This window comes from Sus scrofa, chromosome 1 (genome assembly GCF_000003025.6).
Source record: "Sus scrofa isolate TJ Tabasco breed Duroc chromosome 1, Sscrofa11.1, whole genome shotgun sequence".
NCBI lineage: Eukaryota > Metazoa > Chordata > Mammalia > Artiodactyla > Suidae > Sus > Sus scrofa.
Window position 1 is genome coordinate 56,797,926 of NC_010443.5, and position 22,704 is coordinate 56,820,629.

A 22,704-nucleotide genomic window follows, 5' to 3' on the forward strand; every position below is an offset into this window, starting at 1 on the left:
TGGACGCCCCCGGCCTGCTAGCACCTGGAGCAGAGGTGATAGCGAAGACCTCTGGAAGGAAAGGGGAAATAGGGACAGGGATAGAGAAGGAAGGAAATAAGGGGGAAAGGAAGGGATGGAGTCCAGGAGAGTGGAACATCCAGGCTGAAGTTTTCCGCAAACGCAGGCTGGCGAGACGGAGACTGTGTTAGTGTCCCAAGGCTACCATGGCAAATGACCACAAGCTCCAGTAGCCTAAAACAACAATGATTTATTCTTTCCCAGTTCTGGAGGCCAGATCTCCAAAATCAAGGTCATGGCAAGGTCACACATCCTCCAAAGGCTCTAGGGGAGAATCTCTTCTTGCCTCTTCCAGCAGCTGGTGGTTCCTGGTGTTCCTTGCCTTGTGGCCACTTAACTTCAATCTCTGCCTCTGTTTTCACCTGGACTTCCTCCCTGTTTGTGTCAAGTCACCTTTTCCTTTCTTTTAGGGTCCACCCTAAATCCTGGACAATCTCCTCTCAAGATCCATAACTTAATTACATCTGCGAAGACTTGATTTTCAAAGAAGGCCACACTCATAGGTCCCAGGGGTTAGAAGAGGACAGATCTCTGGGGTGGGGTGAGGGTACAGGGGACAAAATCCAACCCACTGTAGAAATAAATACATCTGCAACACCCCTACTCCCACCACCCAGGTATTCCCAGAAAGAAGCCTTCTATTCTAAGTTCTTCCAACTTGGTTCACTGCCTAGTACACAGTGAAATGACCATATTTCAGCATCACTCTGGAGCAAGGATGCAGTCGCTCATGGCCTGAGGCCACCACCAAGGGAATCCGGCTGCCCCAGGCCTGTTCGGTGGCCCTGAGCGGAGGGGATTATTATCTCGGCGACACTGTGACCTGTTCACAGAGGCTGCAGCCCAGCAGCAATGCTCTGTAAACACATAAGAATCACAAAACACGGGGTTACCACCTCCAATCTCCTGCTGTCTAAAGCTGGCAGAAGGCATAAAGCAGTATTTCTCTCCCGGGAGCCTCCCTTCCTCTTCTTCAGCATCTACCCACCAGAATGTCTTGCTCTCCTGTCTTGGCCTCTGAGCCAGAGAGACAAGTGATCGTGAAAGAGCAGAAGGGGTCAGGAACCACCCCCCTTTCCCTGTGAACTTTCTCTTCCCAAATGGCATTGATTTTTACCTTTGTGGCAACGAGCCCAGTGTCCAGCTTACACGTCTTCATCTTCTTTCCTTTCACCAGCTGGGTTTGTAATTACGTGCAGGGCATGACCAAGACCACACCGAAGATTGGTGTCTTTTATTCTTTCACCTCGGGGGTTGGGGGGCGGCGGCGGTGGGGGGAGCTGTTATTCTGGACTTCTGTGGAGAGGAAGGTGTGATTTTTCTTTATGTGGGCCAGATCTACCCAACCCAATATGGGATTCAGGAAAAGGCTGTTCCTGGATAGAATTCACTTCACATCTCTATTTTGTATTCTGACAGTGAATGGAGTGTAATCTGTTCTTCCTGAAACACCCTAATCAAGTAACTTGGCCAAGTTCTTTCCTAAACAAACCCTGTGCAGCCTCTAGTACTTTTTCTGCAAGAAATACCAAATTAGCTGCTTTGTGGTTTGCTGGTGAGCCCTGAGACCTTGATTTCATTATTAGGCACTCCCTGGCCTACAGGGAGAACTGCCTAGAATACTTAAAACTGTCTATTGTTGAAGTTCATTTCATTTCATTCCTGTGCCTGCTTCCGTTTGGTGATCTCGAACATGCGCTGTATATCAAAATGTTATCCCTGGGTGGGGGGAAAGGGAGGGGAGGAAATACATGAATAAGACAATGATGATGGCAAAAGAATCCAGTCCATTTAATATACCCCACGTTTCTTTTCAGATTTAATAGTTTATTCTTTCATCTGCGCAAGGACGAGGGTTGATGTTGGCTGATCTTAAAGATAATCAGTGAAATTTTCTGGGAATGTCTATTCTCAGACGTGCTGCAGGATATCTGTGGCTCGGCTCTCCATATTCAAATGGGAAGGTAATCTTTAAGAGCAATTTTTTTGCAGAGAATATTCAAACTCTCATTTACAAAGCTGAGGAGGTAATTTTGGTGAGTCGAGTCTGTCCGCCCTTGCTGGGCTCACATCTCAGCGAGGACCCTGACAATCCTGGGAATTTGACAAGGCTCATTTGCAGCTTCAAAGATGGGAACCATTTAAATACACAGCGTTTGTAGCAGCTGGAGGTAAGGCATTGTGGTGGTGCTGACATTTTGCCCCTGAACTCGGCTGTGAGTCAGCACGCAAAATATCACAGCGCCAACATTTTCAAGGGGTGATTTTAATATGTTCTTCGCCAGATTAAGATGGGCCATATATATGCTTGTCCTAGGCCCCATGACCCCTCTGGGGTAACTGTATAGTTTATCATCCACACGGGGACACGTCTGAGAATGAAAGGTCTATACTCTTAACAGTTTACAGGGGAAAAAAGCATAAACTAAGGCTATCCTGGGCAATCTGGGAAGTATAGTCAATCCTACTCCTCTCCCTACCCTGAGGTCCAGATCTCATCGCAAGCTCACCCCTTGGACATCTACCCTTCATCCCTACCCCCACCCAGGCCAGTGACCTTGTGGATAGCAGAGCTTATGGAGGTGGGGGGGGGAGATATTGGTGGGAGCCATCCCCACAGCATCTCCCTTCAATGTCATATTCAGATTCTGCCATTGTCGATCTGAGACCACATGAAGATGGCTGAATATTATGGATTCAATACACATACACAGTATATACGTGGCTCCCAAGTGAATGTGGGAAATTCTTCTCCATCTTCATTCCACACCTCAGTTGCTAACACCTGCCTCCTTGCTCGACTGCTCGCCTCACCGCCACCAGCTCCTTCAACACACTCAGATCGTGGAACCTAGAAGGACCCAAATTTGCTCAGCAGTCCTTCTCAGTAACCAACATGTAGCTTGAGGACAGAAAGAGATGGAGAGCCATAGAGTTGGGACAACCCCAGGGAACATGGCTGCCCCAGCCGCTGACCTTAAAGGAAATGGTTTCAGTCACCTAGGAACAAATTTGTTGGGAGTTCTCATTGTGGCTCAGCAGTTAACAAACCCAACTAGGATCCATGAGGATGTGGGTTTGATCCCAGGCCTCGCTTAGTGGGTTAAGAATCCGGTGATGCCATGAGCTGTGGTGTTGTTTGCAGATGTGGCTTGGATCCTGCATTGCTGTGGCTGTGGCTGTGGCTGGCAGCTGTAGCTCCAATTTGACCCCTAGCCTGGGAACCTCCATATGCCACAGGTGTGGCCCTAATAAATAAATAAATAAATAAGAATAAATTTGTTGTTAGAATTAGTCTAGAGATGGAGCTTCCAAAGCCACTCTCACAAGTCTGTTCTCATATTTGCCAACACCTGCAGCCAGAAACTCCTCATGTTTCACATGCTCTGCAGTTTAGGGCTGATTTCCTCATGTCAGCCAACACGGAGCATCCTCTGTAGGACAACCCCTTTGCTGCCTTTTGCTTTCTAGCCTTTAATGGTCTTTCTTGTTCCAAGTGGTTTTATCACCATGTTTGGTTACACATACTATCAGAGAGATGATTTAGGAGGGCTGGTTTTCCTCTGATATTTCTAGACCCTGGATCTCTGACTGACAATGGCAACACCATTCGTGGTTTTCCAGAGGGACACCTAAATGCTCTTCCTCCTTATTGGCCCCTCACCACTTTTATGGGGAGGGATTTTTGTTTGTCTTTTCTTCTCTTTTTTTTAATTGTTATTAGAGAATAGTTGATTTACTATGTTGGGTCAATTTCTGCTGTACAGAAAGTGACCCAGTCAAAAAGCATCCACATATGTTTATGTGTGTGTGTGTGTATATATAAAGAATATATATATTCTTTTTCTCATATTATGGTCTATCCCAAGAGATTGGATACAATTCCCTGTGCTGCCTGGTAGGACTTCATTGCTTATCTATTCTAAATGTAATTGTTTGAATCTACTGACCCCAATTCACCCTTATTTTTAACTATGGATTTCACATCTAGGGAGCTCAACACTGTCATGTCCTGGGGTGTTTTTTTGTTGTTGTTTGTTTTTTTCTTATTTGCTTTTTGGCTTCTGACCCCTCCTCTCTATTCAAGGACACTTGGGTTCATTATTATCTCTCTCTGCCTTAATTAAGCCAATTAAGAGGAACGATATCAGAAGGCTAGTTGTATACGAATTTGTCTTGGAAGGACCTGCAGTGCCTTGCACTTACTGCATACTCAGTGTATTTGCTGAGTTGAATTACTTTCAAGCCCCATGTTTCCTTTTTAAAAATGTTGAGACATGTTTGTAATGTCTCCAGTGAAGAATCCAACCCAGAGAGAAAACTGGGTCTATTTCATTTTTAGGAAGATTTTGCTTTGGGGTTACACTTATGAGATGTTGGACAGAGCTCTTGGCTGGGAGCTCAGCTCTGTGACCTTAAAAAATTATTTCACCTCTCTGGACTTGGTGTCCTCATTCATAAAAGGTGGAGTATAAACTAGAGTCATATGCTGATCACTCAGGTCATAAATTTCATGATTCTATTCTTCTATCCAAGTAAATAATGGATTTTTACATTCTTTTTTTTAACATTCTTTTTTTTAAATAGCGCTCATGTGAAACACCTAAAACAAACAAAATTACAAACTTCAATATAATAACTATTTACCATCCACCCATATTTAACACATCTTAAAATTTTGCCATATTCCCTTAAAGTGTTCTCTCTTTAAAAGTAAAAATAAAAAGACAAATACATTTGAGGCACTGTTGGAAGACTTCCCTCATCTTCTTTGCTCCATCTCCTCAGAGCTGAACACTATCCTAAGCTAGTGTGCTTTTTTGTTTCCATCTTTGTTTTTATACATCTATAATATATCTCATTTCTCACACATCAAATCCTTTATCCTCCTCAATCATTTTTGTTTTTCTCCTTTTGATTGATATTCAACTTTATTTACCTATTTTCTCTCCCTTGTCACTATCTAAAAGTATACATTCTTGGAGTTCCCGTCGTGGCACAGTGATTAACAAATCCGACTAGGAACCAAGAGGTTGCGGCCTTGCTCAGTGGGTTAAGGATCCGGCGTTGTCGTGAGCTGTGCTGTAGGTCGTAGACACAACTCAGATCTGGCGTTGCTGTGGCTGTGGCGTAGGCTGGCAGCTGTAGCTCCGATTGGACCCCTGGCCTGGGAACCTCTGTATGCTGCGGGTGCAGCCCTAGAAAAAAAGTCAAAAAGACACACACACACAAAAGTATACATTCTTGAAAGGGGAAGAAAAATCCTCCTTGACATTCCAGAATTATTAAATGAGAGTAACAATTACAGAAAATGATGCCATTCTGTAATGCAGTCTCCCTAAAGGATCCTTAACAACTTCTACGAGCTCACATATCCTATGGAGAAACAATTTCTACAGGGTGCAAAATAAAGAATAATGGTTCCATTTCATTTATAACCAGTGTCCTCTGGGAAAGCTCAAAAAAAGCCTCGCTAAACACTTAGGTGGACTGATACATTTCTCACCCTTATTCATCAACCTTACAAGGTGAACACCAGGGACGCCTCTCTCTTGCAGAGTGCCATAGAAAATACCAGCATGCAATAAAAGTTCTATGACAATAGTGATGACAGTCACTGTTCTAGATATAAGGCACTGAGGGGAAAAGAACTGAGACCAATGAAGACAAATATTAACCTTTTATTTGAACTGGAATCACATACCCTATAATTTTCAGACCAAAAGAAAATTTGAGTCCGCAGTATTAAATCCCCTTCAGCTAAAAATGGGTGTGAGTGATAATGATCACTTACTTTGGAACATCTTACAAACATCAGAGTACAAAGCAATATTCCCACATCCAGTGGCAAATATAACTTTCTGCACTTTGTAAATATTGCTGCTGCAGGGTACAAGAGTCCAAGCTATTTGATAAAATTATATAAGTCAATGAATGGTCAAGCCAGGATCTGAAATCTGATGGGGAGAAAAATATTAATCATTCAAAGAAGATACTGCCATTAAACAACAGAAAAAAAATTTTTTTTTTGTCTTTTTTTTGCTATTTCTAGGGCCGCTCCTGCGGCATATGGAGGTTCCCAGGCTAGGGGTCTAATCAGAGCTGTAGCCACTGGCCTACACCAGAGCCACAGCAACATGGGATCCGAGCCATGTCTGCAACCTACACCACAGCTCACGGCAACACCAGGTCCTTAACCCACTAAGCAGGGCCAGGGATCGAACCTGCAACCTCATGGTTCCTAGTCGGATTCATTAACCACTGTGCCACAACGGGAACTCCTAACAGAAAATATTTCTAAAGCAAATGAACTACTATGCCTCTGAAATAATGAGCAAATTAATCCCCCATTTGGGGCATATCTGCCAGATTGGTAGCGATCCACCCAGGGAAATGGTCTTCGTCTAAGGTTCCTAAGAGTCGGGAGCCATGTGAGAAAACTCAGATTAGTTAGCATCCAATGAAGCGTGTCCAACTGAAGCATCTTGTTGTGATGATGTTCAACTCTGTGCCACCTGGCCTCTGAGACTCCAGTATCAAAATTCAAGAAGAAAACTTCTTTGAACATTTTTTCTAGCTTACCGAGAGGGTATGACAGAATGCCAGGGGAAATCAGAGACGAAGAGGAGAATCTCATAAGCATGAAAAAACAGTCTTTATCCACAAGGCACTGTTACTGATTCTTCAGAAAATAATAAAGTCCAACATCAAATGCAGACCTTGGCATAGTTCCCTGCTACTGTCCCCGTTCTCGTCATTCATTACTGCAAAGACCAAACATCTCACAGCTCTCCTTAACTGTTGGAAAAACTATCACTTGAGATGTTTAAATATGATATTGATTTAGTCTTGTGGTAGCTATCACTCTAATAATGTTAACATTTATTGAGTAATTCCTTCATGTGAGGTACTGTGCTAAGCACTTCATATGCATTTTCCCATATAATCTTTTTTTTTTTTTTGTCTTTTTTGGGCCACACCAACGACATATGGAAGTTCCCAGGTGGGAGGTTGAATCAGAGCTACAGCTGCCAGCCTACGCCACAGCCACAGCAACACCAGATCCGAGCTGTGTCTGCACTTACACCACAGCTCACGGCAACGCTGGATTCTTAACCCACTGAGCAGGGCCAGGGATCGAACCCATGTCCTCATGGATACTACTGTGGTTGGCTACCACAGAGCCAAGATGGGAACTCCCCTATAATCTTTATATTAACTTGTATAAAGTTGTATTTGGAGGGTGGGTAGTAAAAATTGATCTAAGCAAAAAAGCATAAAGACCACACAAGCAGACCCCCAAGTCTGGCTTTCGGTAAAGCTTGCTGCACAGTTCATTTTCCTCTCTCCCCAATCCCCAGCTCCACTTTCTCTGCATTAGGCCTAGTCTCCATTTGGCTTGTGTCTCATAATTTCAAGATGGTAGCTAGTAGCTCCAATCCTTTCTTCCTCTCTCTTCAGATCTAGTGGAGAAAGTGTCTGCCTCTAATCCAGCATCCTCAGCAAAAGTCCTTGAGTTCTGATTAGGTGGCAAGCAGATCCCTGCACCAACCTCCGAGGCCCAGCTACCAAGATGCATGTCTGAGTGTAAAATGAAGTCCCACCCAGAGCACCTGGGCTGAGAGCAAGGAAAGGGGTGGGTGGTTCCTTGAGAAAATTTACAAAAGAAGGGTAAAGGCAGACTAGAAAAATGCCTGATACATCCCAAATTTATCGAACAGGACAGAAAGGTTGAAAATATTCTCAGTAAGAGAAATAGCAAGATGCAAAAGTACAGAAGGAAGCAAAGGTGGTTTCTGTATAAGCAGAAACAGCGTATATTACCTCAGCAGAATATAGCAACTGAGCGTGGAGACAACACCAGAAAGGCAGGATACATCCAAAGTGTGGAAAGCCTTCAGTCAGACCTGGATGTCTAGACCGGATTCAATAGGCAATAGAGGGAGTTCCGTCATGGCGCAGTGGTTAACGAATCTGACTAGGAACCATGAGGTTACAGGTTCGATCCCTGGCCTTGCTCAGTGGGTTAAGGATCTGGCGTTGCCCTGAGCTGTGGTGTAGGTTGCAGACGCGGCTTGGATCCAGCATTGCTGTGGCTCTGGTGTAGGCCAGTGGCTACAGCTCCGATTAGATCCCTAGCCTGGGAACCTCCATGTGCTGCGGGACGAGGCCCTAGAAATGGCAAAAAGACAAAAAAAAAAAAAAAAAAAAAAGTAGGCAATAGAGTTATTGTATGGACTTGGAGAAATGGGATGAAAAGTAACTGTGAGGAAATGGGCTTTCTGGAATACCAGAAAATTGAACACAGAGATGTAATTCAGAAATACCCAGCTATTTACTCTGCTTTCATGAATGCCCCACCCTGAAGTCTTAGCCTTATTGATGCTAAGTATGGCTTAAGAACAAGGAAACTTAGGGATGTTTATAAACATTCTCTCAAACAAAAGCACATAAACTATTAGTGTGCATTTTTCTGGACTAATGATATAATGTTTGAGATTAAAAGAGCAAGGTCTTCCTCTAGCCCAGGAACCTCCATATGCCACGGCACAGCCCTAAAAAAAGCAAACAGAGCAAGGTCTTATTAGAAAATAAACTTATGGTTACCAAAGGGGAAAGAAGCAGTGGATAAATTAGGAGTTTTGGGGATTAACAAATATACACTACTATGTATAAAATAAACAACAAGGACTTACTGCACAGGACAAGGAACTATATCCAAGATCTTGTGATAACCTATAATGAAAAGAATATATATGTATAAAACTGAATCACTTTGCTGTACACTTGAAACTAATACAACATTGTAAATCAACTCTATGTCAATAGACAAAAAAAGAGCAAGGTCTTTGCAAGAACTGTGTTTTTGTGATCTAGAAAGAAAACGGCAATATTGCTGGCAACCCCAGGACCCCATTAAGTATTTCAGGGGCCAGGGAAACTATACCAAGATATGCTTTATGTGTTCCTCCCCTGCCTGGCCTCCGTAATTGCAACAAAATTGTCTATCTATTTACCAGAGGGGCTTAACATAACTTTACACCTGAGGGTATCGCGTATCGCGAAGGGGTCTGTGGCAGGGGAGCTGAATGTAAATGCTGGGAGGGTCTTTCTCTACCAATCTCCCCCCCCAACACACACACACACATACATGGAGCAACATCACAATTGATGTCAAAAGTAGGTTTGGCACAGAGACTCTCCTGTTCCCATGTTGGCCTTCGGAAGGGATATTGAGAGGTTGAAGGAAGAAAATAAGAGCCACAAAAATAACTGGATGGAGTTCCCATCATGGCTCAGTAGTTAACGAACCCAACCAGCATCCACGAGGACTCAGGTTTGATCCCTGGCCTTGCTCAGTGGGTTAAAGATCCGGCGTTTCCATGAGCTGTGGTGTAGGCCGCAGACATGGCTTGGATCCCATATTGCTGTGGCTGTGGCGTAGACCGGCAGCTACAGCTCCAATTCAACCCCTCGCCTGGAAACTTCCCTGTGCTTCAGGTGCAGCCCTAAAAAGACAAAAGACAAAAGACAAAAAAAAAAAAATGGGTACAGACTGCATAGTCCTTAATATGAGACTAAATTTTTGAAGGGTATTTTGAGGGAGACATGTATTAGTAGAATTCATCTATTTTTCCTCCAACAGGTCAGCCCCAGTGGGTAATTTTAAAAGTTATCCCAAAGGCATCGTTCTTTGGCTTCTCCTAAATAGGCCAGTCCTGGCACTGGGGAGGACTGAGGATCCCCAAAGTCAAAGAAGGACTATGAACCAGGAGGGTTTCTCTTCTCCCTCATCAGAGACCATCACCTGAAAGACCCGCATCCAAGTTCCCACCAAGCAGAAATCGGAAAATTGCTGAGGTTTTAGAAGTATCAAAGGGAGAGCATGGGGCTGAAAGGTACTCTCGTTCTTATTCACTTAACTGCTACACAGGAGGGGTGACAAAACAAAGGAGGATTAAATCAATTCTAAGATTGTAAACACCATCTTTACTGACTTTTCCCCAAAAAAGCAGCCAAGGAGAATTTTGGTTCTGATTTCAAAATCTTAACTGTGGGAGTTCCCATTGCATCCCAGCAGGTTAAGAACCCAACAGTGTCCGTGAGGAGGCAGGTTTGATCCCTGGCCTTGCTCAGTGGGTTAAGGATCTGGCATTGCCTCAAGCTGTGGCATAGGTCACAGATGCTGCTTAGATCTGGTGTTGCAGTGACTGTGGTGTAGGCTGGTAGCTGCAGCTCCAATTCAATCCCTCGCCTGAGGACTTCCATTTGTTGCAGATGTGGCCATAAAAAGAAAAAAAAAAATCTTAACTGTGAGTTTCTTAAACTGTAGGTAAATAGTTCCCCTAGCATGCAAATGCAAATCTGACCTTGAGACAGATTTGAGCAAATATCCTAGGGAAAAACTGAGTTAAATTTTATGTTCTGAAGTTTTTCTTGTTTTTCTTAAACAAGAACATAGCACTTTTGCTGGTAAAAAGCTGAGCCACTGCTTTCCAAGTCTTCTACGTGAAACAAGTATGCAAGTGTAACCTGACACAGCGGTGTGTTTGCATGTCTGGAGAAATGTAGGGGAAGAAAACGAGTTGAAAGCATCATTTTCAGGATGTTCATGGTTTCCAAGAATCCTGAATTGAAATGGTCTCAAGACAATTCAGCTAAAGCATTTAGCATCTAACTTCTGTGTTTTAGACGTGATTCTGTTGGGGGCATAAATGAACTTGCTGGACCAGAGCCAACGGAGAAAAGGAGAAGCTGGCACTGTGCCCAGCATCTCCAAAGAGAGAAATCTTAGGAAATAAGTGTTTCTCCCTTCTTTGGGGTCACCTTAGAATCTTGGCTTGAGGCCACAAACCAAAGGGAGCTGGGAAATAAAGACCCACTGGAAAGATTGTCATAACTTGGAACGCTAGCACGAGGGACAGAGTTGGACAGATAGGGTGACAGGCGGGACAGACAGGGTGGGGAGAACTTTTGGCTACCTGCCCCCAGTAGAACCCACATCCACCCAACCGTCCCATCCCAAGAAATCAAGATGGCGCCCCACGCCCAGTCCAGACCCACAGCAGCTGGATGAGCCAAGCAGGGAGATGAAAAGAAGGCCCTGCTGAGACTTGACTGGAAACTGTAGATGAAGAACCCCATCAGCTTTCTAACAAAAGGAGAGAGTGAGGGAGGAAACCGCATGCTTCTGCAGCACTGCCCTTAGCCCTAGAGCCCACACCTTAGAGGGCCCCATTTATTGGTTCACCAGTGCATCGTCTGATATACATTGTCTGATAACAGCAAATGCAAAAACAAACAAATAACTGGCTAGCCACCCAGGATCGGGGGGTGCATTCAGCCGAATAATTTGTAATCGAGTCCTCAGAGCAGATTATTAGAACACCCAGACAAAAGGAATACACTCAGTCAGAGAGTGGCTGATTCCCTGACACTAAGAGGCTGGAGGCAGAAAGAATGTTCAGGGGCCCCAGGACTCTGTGGTCTAGAAGACAGTGGTCTTTGAGAATAAATGTGACTGTTCCTCCAGGGTAATGCACAGTTGCTTGAGTAACACTTTTTGCAGCAATGATGTGAGCTCAGGTCGGAGGTCTATGCAAGAATTGATGGGGACCTGGGTGTGTGGACAGGGTTGACAGCGGCTCTGTGTCACACAAGGAAATCAGGGCCACAGGAAGCCACTCAGAGATGAGCCTTCAAGTCGCTCTCTCTTTTTCTTTCTTTTTTTTTTTTTTTTTCTTTTTTTCTTTTTTTCTTTTTAGGGCCACATATGCAGCATGTGGAAGTTCTCGGGCTAGGGGCTGAATCAGAGCTAGAGCTGTCGGCTACAGCCACAGCCACAGCCACAACCACGCCAGATCTGAGCCACATATGAGACCTACCCCACAGTTCACCACAATGCCAGATCCTTAACCCACTGCATGAGGCCAGGGATCCAACCCGCATCCTGATTGTTACTAGTTGGGGTCGGTTACTACTGAGCCACATGGGAACTTCCCCTCACACGTCTGAAGACTTAGTGTTGGCTGATGGAATCAGGAAACTAAGGAACCTCACTGTGTGTGTGAGAGTGTTGGGAGTTGGGAATCTCTTTTAGCCCATCTCTTAACTCATTTGACACATTACATACCTTATCGTGTTACCTAAACAAAATGAGTGTAATTTCCGAAGCAAGCAATTAGAAATCATTGGGATTTAGCCTTGATCCCTCTCAAACTTAATGACATTAACCACAGCCTAAAGTGCTTCTGTTTCCTTGACTGAAAAGTCAAGTTGCACTTACAAATATTTTTCCCTTCCGTCTCAAAGGAGGCTGTGAAATTTAACTAGAAGGAATTGATGATCTCCGATGAAAGGTAGTCATTAAGAGTAATTGTTATCGTTCCCTGAGTCTACTTTTACTGTGTTCATTTTTTATATTTCAAGGTAGCACAATGCCGTCCACAGGAACGCCAGCGTGAGCATCCTTACCCATTTGCCTGCAGACCTGTGCTGGTCCTGGGCTAGAAGGAAGGTATTTCAAAGGCCTGGGTCTTTGGGGATTGGGCTGCATGGCAAACCTAGATCTTGTGCTCCGATACGGCATGGTACTTTCTGACAAGCATCAAACTTCATTCCAAAACAAATGTGCCAATCACTGGCTTGCTGTGGGTACAATTAGTCACTTTCTCAGAATGAGGAGCAAAGGGCTAATTGTTCTGCAAGTGGACAATTGCTGCTGTAATTATTAGCCCCTGTAATTTTTCATCCCTACATAATTGCACACGCAGATGAGGAGAGCTCGGGCTGCCTTCTTGCAATTCCACCCATGAAGCTGCTCCTTGTTATGCTCGGGGTTTTTTTCCACTTGTATTGGTCACAGTTAGTTGTGCTTTTCCATGACTGTCTTTTCTTACCCCGTAAAATATCAATGCAAAAGCAGTTTTTAAAAAGTTTTCCAGAACAATGTAAATACTGAATCAGCCTTCTAGTCACTGGGTTGGTATTAAATGAAACTTAAGTATTTACAAAGGCAAGTTTCTGGCTGAAGTTTATGCAATCATAGAAAAGAATAAAACTAGCAATTTCCCATCAGTTCCCAGTATCTGCTCTCCCCCGCAGTCTCGGCTCTTCTCAAAGTCTCCAAGAAAAGGCATCTAGCAGCCTCTCTTTGGAACTTCATTTCAGTGTATGACTCTAACTTTATTTTTATTTTATTTTACTGTCATTTTAGGGCTGCATCCACGGCACATGGAGGTTCCCAGGCTATGGGTCCAATCGAGCGACATCTGCCCACCTAGAGCCACAGCCACAGCAACGCCAGATCTGAGCCATGTCTGCAACCTATACCACAATTCATGGCAATGCAGGATCCCTAACCCACTGAGCAAAGCCAGGGATCCAACCTGTGTCCTCATGGATATTAGTCAGATTCATTTCTGCTAAGTCACTATGGGAACTCTGACTCTTAACTCTAAAATATCCAAGCCCTGTAGGTTCCCAAACTGAACTTAGGAGTTCTAGAATCACTGTGGCCATCATAAGTTCATTGTTAGTTTGGGGGGCACAGTAGGCCCAAATGCGTTACACCTATGTTTGTAGCCAGAAAGCATCCTGAGAAGTAAATGAATCTGTTTGGTTTCCATGTGAAATGTTCAAGAAGTTGCTTTTGGAAAAGCAGCTGATCGTTTTTCTGAGGCATTTCGCAAAAATCCACCCAGCTTTGTTTCACCTACACTTGAAAACCTTCTCAGCTCATGGCAGAAATGCCCCCGGGGTGATAGCTGAAGCCATGCAAAGGACTTGCCTCCTTCCAATTTGCAAAGCTGCTTGAGAACTCCTTGTACTGAAGGGCACCCCACAGTTTCCCTGTTCCTGGAGCATCCTGGGTGTCCTAGACAAACAAGTTTCCCCGACACCCAGGGTGCTACAGGCTCCTCTTCAGATGAAAACTCTGAATACTCAAGAAGATTCTGTCCAGCTCTGTGAACTCTCATAATGCAAGAAGCCACAAAGCTCAGTAATGCTGGGCAAGGCAAGACCAAGTTAAAGGATTTGGGAAGAATCATGCCATTAGGTAACACTTTGATTTTTCTTTTTCTTATTCTTTCACTGGTTCCAAGTGAAAGTGAAACGTGCCAAAGAGGTATAATATCTACCTGCTGAAGTTGAGAAATAGGCTCTGGTGAAATCATTTGCTATTAAAGGTAAACCTGCCACTACATAGACAGCAAATGGGCACCTACCTGCCTGCAGATCCTTCTGGCAGCCTCAAAATAACATTCAGCTTCTCCCCAACTCTTGACCCCTAGGAGCTGCGACCTGAACCTGCCCCCCATCTAAGAAGGTTCATAACCACTGCTGAGATCCGACATTGCATTTCCAGAGCCCCAAATCCCCCCTTTGCTTCTGCACAAAGTGAAGAGGATCCTAGATGCGCCACATTTGCTTTTATGAGGATGCATTTGCTAGTCGGCTCAATGCAAGCCCAAGTACTTCAACAGCGATAATAAAGGGGTGGGAATCTCAAGAGCCTTATTTTTGTCCCTCATGTTCACCCCAAAAGGAAATGTGCTTCTTACTAATAATAGAGGATGTGACCAAAAGCATTCAGTATATTTATCTGTCCCTAGTTCATTTGCCAAGGCTGATCTTTCCCATCCGAGCTCTTTTGGAAAGGCTAAAACAATTAACCTCGTTCTCACGTGCCCTGCCAAACGCCAAGGTCAGGCAGGTTTTGTTTAGGAGAGTCAACTGAAGCCCAGCCAGCCCCTCCTCCCCTGACCAGCAAACCCAGTTAACACATAATAACGATAAGCGCTAACATGTACTGAGCCAGATGCCAGGCCCTGGTTGAGTCCTTGACACATGTTAACTCACTTAATCCTCATGATAACCTTGTGAGGTAGATCCATTAGGATCCCCATGTATCCGTGTGGACACGGAGCTACAGAAGCGTGAAATAATTCTCCTGGGATCACACAGCAGGTAAGGAAGCTGCTCTAGAGACCCTGCTCTTGGCCACGCCCAGGTGCGCCTCTGGAGGCTGCTTCACGTGTTAAGGCTGGGCAGGCTGACCTGTGGCCCTCCAGTCGGCATCCAGGAGCCCAAGGCTAAGAAAGAGCCCCCCCATTCCTTAAAACCCATGATCCCCTTCTGCCTCCTGCTGCCACTTAGCTCCTGTGTGGTTTGGCTGGATTTCTGATTTCCAAATCGGAGGCTCTAAAAAAAAATCTTGGGCCCTGGGCCAATACAGATTCTTCCAGATTCACTTAGAAGTCTCTGAGTTGGTTTACAACAGAGCTTGTGTATGAGACAGACAAGCTCATTATCAGATTCTGTGTCTTTAGGAATAACAAGCAAGGCACAAGAGCCAGTCACATCAGATTCATAACCATCAGGACTTTATGAGCCATCGTCATCATCGCTAGGGCTGGTTGGTAATCTTCCATGAACTCTGCGATGCCCGCAAACACAGGGAGGCAGCTACAGATGAGCCTGGCTGCCATGTACGGCAGTCTCTCGAGGTCTGGCCCACCTCCATACGCCATACGTTAACAACTGGTGGGGGGGGGAGTTAATCTGCAGATACATTTCTTGGTTTTAGTTTTCAGAAGCTATTAGCCCCTGTAATCATCTGATGGCCCTTGTTTGTTGCAATTTTGTTTGTTTCGTAAGCAAAATCTAATTTAAAAAAATTGTATCCTGATAAAACACTTATGCCCTCATTTTTTAATGCCTTCAGCGAGCTCTGAAAGGCAAGGAACTGAAAATAGCATTTGGCACTGAACAATATTCTATAACATGAAAATGTGTCCCTTGTGTAAAAAAAAATTGTCACAGGCAAATTTTCTCCACATTCAATTTGATAACTGAAGCCCAAGGAAATGCAAAAGGGGGTGCAGATTTCTGTCTCACATGTTTTCCTGAGTGCATGTCCCCATCACCACCCTTTCCTTTGCCCCAAGTCCTAAGTAAACCCACGCCCTGGCTGATCACCCGCTCACCCATTCCCAGCTCAAAATGTGACAGAGAGGAGGGATGGGCTCAGAAAAACCTCCCCCTGAGTGAACAGCAGCATCATTCTGGGTTGAATTCATAGTTGTCTTAAAATTTTTAATAGTGGATCAGTTTGTTGCACATTTTAGGCCACTCGATGTTTTCCTCCTCGTAAGAAGCTTGTAAGCAATATCAAAAACGTCTTTTTGGAGTTCCCATTGGCACAGTGGAAACAAATCTGACTAGGAACCATGAGGTTGCGGGTTTGATCCCTGGCCTCACTCAGTGGGTTAAGGATCCAGTGTTGCGGTGAGCTGTGGTGTAGGTTGCAGACGTGGCTCAGATCTGGATTGCTGTGGTTGTGGTGTGGGCCGGCGGCTGTAGCTCTGATTCAGCCCCTAGCCTGGGAACCTCCATATGCCGCGGGTTCGGCCCTAAAAAGCTCAAATAAATAAATAAATAATAAAATAACATAAAACATCTTTCTGGATCCCCAGCCTATAGACTTCCAAGGTTTCTTCTCATAACTGGTGCTGCTTCTCGTCAAATTACTTAATTCAAGGAGACACCAGCAATCTGTCTTTAGCTTAACATTTGCTAGTTTCCAACTAAAAACAAAAGGCGTCGAGACCAACGTATGACCATTGGCCCAGGCAATCTCTTCCCTTGCCAGGAGTTTTCAACAAGCACGGCTGATCTCTGAGGGCTAGAGATGTGGATTTTGAGCAGCAAACCCTATATTCCTCTGCCTTTGGCTTCCCTCTGGGTCCTGAAATGACTGTGTTTAACAGAGACTTACAGATCATGGAAGGTGATTTTTTTTTTCCTCCACACCAGGCAAAGAAAAAGCACAAGTCCAGGTTTATCAAAAAGGCAATTTCCAGCAGTACGTTAATTAAATGTTAACCTTTCTGTGAAGAATTATAAATTGCACTAGAACATAAACGTCAACCGACGACATTTGAGACCTGAACTGAACTTCTGTAACGTTTCCAATAATAAGTGTGTCTATTTCAGATGTCAGTTAAAAGTTCAAAGCCTTGATATGTGGGCATCATCGAAGAGAATAGTAAGAGAGCCACACTGGGGTCTTCAGGGAGAACTTCCTGAAAGGTGACAGATTTGGGTGGAATTGAAGCATACGGCTGGCCTAAAGGTCTGTTGGGGTTTTTTTTCCCCCCTTCTCCTGGGCCTCCCAGATGCTTGGGGAACTCTGATTAATACTAGACGTGTTTACAAGTCAGACTCTGTCCATTTTAGAGTCTGGATTTTTTTTTTTTTTTTTTTTTTTTTGTCTTTTTGCCTTTTCTGGGGCTGCTCCCTTGGCCTATGGAGGTTCCCAGGCTAGGGGTCTAATCGGAACTGTAGCCACCAGTCTACGCCAGAGCCACAGCAACTCGGGATCCGAGTCTCGTCTGCGACCTACACCACAGCTCACGGCAATGCCGGATCCTTAACCCACTGAGCAAGGCCAGGGATCAAACCTGCAACCCCATGGTTCCTAGTCGGATTCGTTAACCACTGAGCCACAACGGGAACTCCTAGAGTCTGGCTTTATAATGCTTTTTTCCCTTTCCTTAACAAGTTGATGGCCCCTGATTGACACCCCTTCACCTCAAAGTGAAGTCTCGCTGGTTCTAATCTCCCAGATTCCTCAGTCTGCTGACTGGTAAGAAATGGCTTTCCCATCCCCTTGGCTGACAGATGTCAGGGCATCGATAACTTCCAGGGGGACAAAGTTGATCATAATCTCTTGGTATAACATTGTCTCTGAGAGAATTAGATAAATGTGAAACTCTCCTGATGTCAAGAACATCATTCAAAGCTGCCTCCCCCGTTTTGACAGCACGCGGCGGCGGGACTCGCCGAGGGCTTGACATGGACATTTGTTTCCAGGCCTGTACTTCCCGCCACCCGCCTCCCTCCGCTTCATCGTGGGCAACCAGCCGGGCTACAAGGAGGTCTGTTGGCTGCATTCATCAGATTAGGTCGGTGCCCTGGGAGCAGGCCTGCCTCCCAGGATGGGGCCTTCGTGTCCGCTCTGAAATCTGCTGGCTTGGTGGAATAAATAATTCATCTCCCTCATGCAGAGGTTTCTGCGATTTCTGTGGCAGAGCCTTGACAGCTGCAATGTTCATGGCTAGCCCACAGCAGAAAGGAGAGCTGGGGAGGGGAGAAGAAAGCCCCACTGTGACTCCAGAACATTCCACACCGTTACCACGGTCAACATCACAGAGTGTTTGACAAAAAGAAACAAACGGAGTCTAAGGGTTTCTGCACTGGCCCTTGCTGGAAGAGTTTGTTCTGATCTAAGATTCAGGCAGGACCACAGATGTCCTGGCTCATCAAGAGAGATCCTGGCTAGAAAAGACACTCTTTCAATGGCTACTTCCAGTTTTCAGTTTTCCAGAAAGCATCTCTTCTGAGAACCAAAACTCTGTCTTTTGGAGTTCCTGTCATGGCGAAGCAGAAACAAATCCGACTAGGAACCGTGAGGGGTTCGATCTCTGACCTCACTAAGTGGATTAAGGATCTAATGTTGCCGTGAGCTGTGGTGTAGATCGAAGATGCGGGTTGGCTCTGGCATTGCTGTGGCTTGGTGTATGTGGGCAGACGTAGCTCCCATTCGCCTCTAGCCTGGGAAGCTCCATATGCAGCGGGTGCGCCCTAAAAGGACAAGAGACAAAAAAAAAAAAACTCTCTTGCTCCAGATGAGGTTTTTTGTTTGAGGTTTCTTCTTTCCCATGCCCCTTCCCCCACAAATGTCTGGAAGGGTTTAAGGAACCTCACATGAGGTGGCTCTGAGGCGATGCTACTCAGATCCCCCGGTGCTGGCCTTGCCCCAGGGAACGGATAAGCTAAGATTTAAGACTTGTGGGTTTACAAAGATCCTGGAGCAGACACAGCAGAGCCTTGCAGTGGTTCCCCATTTCCCCCTCAGTAAAAGCAAGGCCACATGGTGGTCTTCAAGTCCTGCATATTCTCTCCCCCATCTACCCCCCCAACACACACACACACACACACTCCCTTCACTCCTCACTGGCCGTGTTCCCTCATGGTCCCTTTACACAGCCTCCTCAGCTCCTGCGCCCAGGCTCCTGGAGTTCCCAGAATGATTCAGATCCCTCTTTTCCTCCACTGAGGTGCATCTCCAGCTCCTCCCTCTGGCAGCACCTCCCTCTGACAGCGCCTCTCTGCCAATTTTCCAGGACCCGGCATTTTCAGTGAATGCACCTGGCCCTGCCTGTGAGGCACCCAGAAGCTGGGCCTTGGATCTCTCATCTCATCTCTTTTGTGTCAGGGCCCGGAGTTTGTGCTCTGGAGCTGCACAGCCTGGACCTGAACTCAGCTCTGCTACCTCTTAGCTGTGTGACCTTCGTTGGGCTGCTCACCAACCTCTCTGCCTCCAGGCCAACATCTAGAATGGGGAGAACTGTAGGATCATAGGGTCATTGTGAGGATTGTGGAAGAACCCAGAAGATGTTGGACAAAACCCAGCAGGGTCCCTCTCCCCATTCAGCTCACCCGCCTGTCAGCTATAGTCTCTTCTTTTCCAGCCAGGCCTCTTCCCTGATAGAAGAGCGTGGTGTGGCCTCTGATTTTTCAATTACATCCTCACAGCTTTGGTCCTGTAGCCCGCTCGGAAATGGTCTGCTGTGACTCTCCCCCGAGCTTTTGGTTGCAGCTCTGTTGCCCAGCTAAACAAATTCACAGTCACTGAGGAGCAGTGGGGTGAGGCTGGATGAGAGAGGGGATGGCTGTGGCTGTTTTTCAATTCAAGACTGGTTATTTCAACTTGTATGCATGTATTACTATGAGAAAAATAGAAGTAAAATAAAATGTTTCCTCTCAATTTGCAAACAGTTAAAAGACAGCACAACTAAAAAGCATGGCCAGCTCATCTTTCCTGTTTTTAGGGGTGGCGAAATATACATGACATGAAATTTACCATCTAACTATATTTAAGTGCACAGTTCAGCATTAAGTACCTGCCCATTGTTGTGTAACCATCACTACCAGCCATCTCTAGGTTTTTGTTTTTCCACTTGCAAAACTGAAACTCAGTGTATTAAATAGTAATTCTCCATTCTCTACACCCCACTTCCCCAGGCCTTTGCAACTGACCATTCTGCTTTCTGTCCCATAAATTTGGGTGCTCTCAGATAAGTGAAATCATACAGTATTTTTTGTGTGTGCGACTGGCTTATTTCACTTCAAGGTTCATCCATGTAGCAAGTACTAGAATTTCCCTCCTTTTTAAGGCTAATACTCCATTCAATGGATAGACCACATTTTGTTTATCCACTCATCTGTCAGTGGACACTTGGGCTGCTTCCACCTGCTAGCTCTTGTGCATAATGCTGCCTCAGACACGGGCATCCAACCAGCTCAGCTTTTCAAAGTACAATTTTAGGAGCTGCTCTGGTTTTAAGTATGAAGACTAAGCATCAAAGGGACGTCAAGCCACCTAGGAAGTAAGTGACCCCACAATCACCCCTGGCCATCAAAGGGCTCTGTCCTGTGTTCTTGGGCTATCCTCAGAAGCAGAGATTTTTATCCCCATTTCATACTGAGAAATTGAGGCTCAGAGAGGTTAATTAAGTTGCTCAATGTAACACAGCTAGGAAGGAGCTGAGAGTCAACCCAGATCTACTCCACAGCCTCAAATTTCTCTGTTGTGCTGCCTTCCAAAAGTGAGGTCAGAGCTAGACCTGGTGTGTGTGTAGATGGGGGGAAGGCAGGAGGCCGAAACTCTGTCCCTACTTCCCCTGTGCCTGAGGGGCAAATGTATATATACAAACATATATGTGTGTGTGTGTTTATATATATATTAGAAATATATTTTTTATTTTATATATTATATATTACATAAATATGTATAAAATATATTTATATAAAATATAAGTATATAAATATTTTTATTTTTATATAAATATTTTATAAAATATAAATATATAACCATATTTATAAATAGAAATATGTAAATGCATTTAAAACATACATGTATAAATATTTTTATCATATATTTTATAAAATATAAATATACTTATAAATAGAAATTATTTATAAATATAAATATATGAATATATTTATAAATATAAATAGGAGTTCCCTCTGTGGCATAGCAGAAATGAATCTGACTAGGAACCATGAGGTTGCAGGTTCAATCCCTGGCCTCTCTCAGTGGGTTAAGGATCCAGCATTGCCATGAGCTATGGGTAGGTTGCAGACGAGGTTCAGATCCCACATTGTTGTGGCTGTGGTGTAGGCCAGCAGCTGTAGCTCCAATTCTACTCTGCCTGGGAACCTCCATATGCTGCAGGTGTGGCCCTAGAAAGCAAAATTATTTGTGTGTGTGTGTGTGTGTGTGTGTATATATATAGAGAGAGATAGATAGATAGATAGATAGATAGATTTTGCATATGTAAAACATTTTTATAAAATATTTTATATTTTATATATATTTTATAAAATATATATATACATATATATATATATTTTTTTTTTTAGGGCCAATGAAAAACAAAGAAAATTATAGCAAATACATACAGGATGCAGCCAGGAAGCCTGACTCTCTGACCACAGGACACTTAGCTGCTTGTTACCATGCTGAAAGAGAGGCAGAATTCTCAAAGTCTGCAAGGAATTGCTGAGGAAAAGGACCAAACTACAGAAAGTATTTCAAGGCCATGAGTGGACAGTGAAATGGCAGGTGAGTTTTAGGAGGGGAAAGTGCCAGGAACTGCATTCCGAGAAAATCAACCAAACTGCACTAACAAGGGGGTTACCATGAGTGAGTAGCATAGCTCCAGCCCAGGTCAGACTGGGGGTGGGCCAAGCTCCCCAATGCCCCTTGGCAGGGGAAGGGAACAAAATATACCTACATCTTCAAAAAAAGGCATCATTCATAAAGTAGAAAATGATAATAAAACAGCAATAGGAGTTCCCGTCGTGGCGCAGTGGTTAACGAATCCGACTAGGAACCATGAGGTTGCGGGTTCGGTCCCTGCCCTTGCTCAGTGGGTTAACGATCCGGCGTTGCCGTGAGCTGTGGTATAGGTTGCAGACGCGTGAGCTGTGGTGTAGGTTGCAGACGCGGCTCGGATCCCGTGTTGCTGTGGCTCTGGCGTAGGCTGGTGGCTACAGCTCCGATTCAACCCCTAGCCTGGGAATCTCCATATGCCGCGGGAGCGGCCCAAGAAATAGCAACAACAACAAAAAGACAAAAAAAAAAAAAAAAAAAAAAAAAAACAGCAATAAAAACCCTTGCCAAGGTGGAAAATAAGTCTTGCGTTAAGTAAATGAATAGATCCCACGAAGGAGCACAGAAAGAAAAGAGCACATTTTCTTTGAAAATTTCAAGGCTGCCCGTTGGGGGCACCAAAAGGGTCAGTAAAATGCGGAGCATCATCGGAGCAACCTGAGGACGTACCCCTGTGCACACCCCTGGACCACCGCGTGTGCTTCGCTGTGGCATCTCAGGAAAGCAGCCTGGGTGTGATGAGGGTGCAGGAAAGGACGTTTGGGCCCAGAGGCCCAGGTCGAATCATGGGGGTGAGTTCGGGAGCCTGGGGTTTTCACAGCCCAACGCCCCCCTTGAAGGGCTGACCATGAGATGAGGGAAGATGACGCTGTCCCTAGACAGTTTAAATCCAAGAGCCC

General features: G+C 44.9%; 1 long non-coding RNA gene across 1 annotated transcript; it reads right to left on the reverse strand.

The window, feature by feature from the left end:
• On the reverse strand, positions 239 to 14,489 carry LOC110256959. The gene is made up of 4 exons (XR_002339050.1): positions 14,289 to 14,489; positions 8,757 to 8,796; positions 1,178 to 1,356; positions 239 to 917 (listed from the first exon to the last, which is right to left on the reverse strand). It is a non-coding gene; the product is annotated as an uncharacterized LOC110256959 (long non-coding RNA).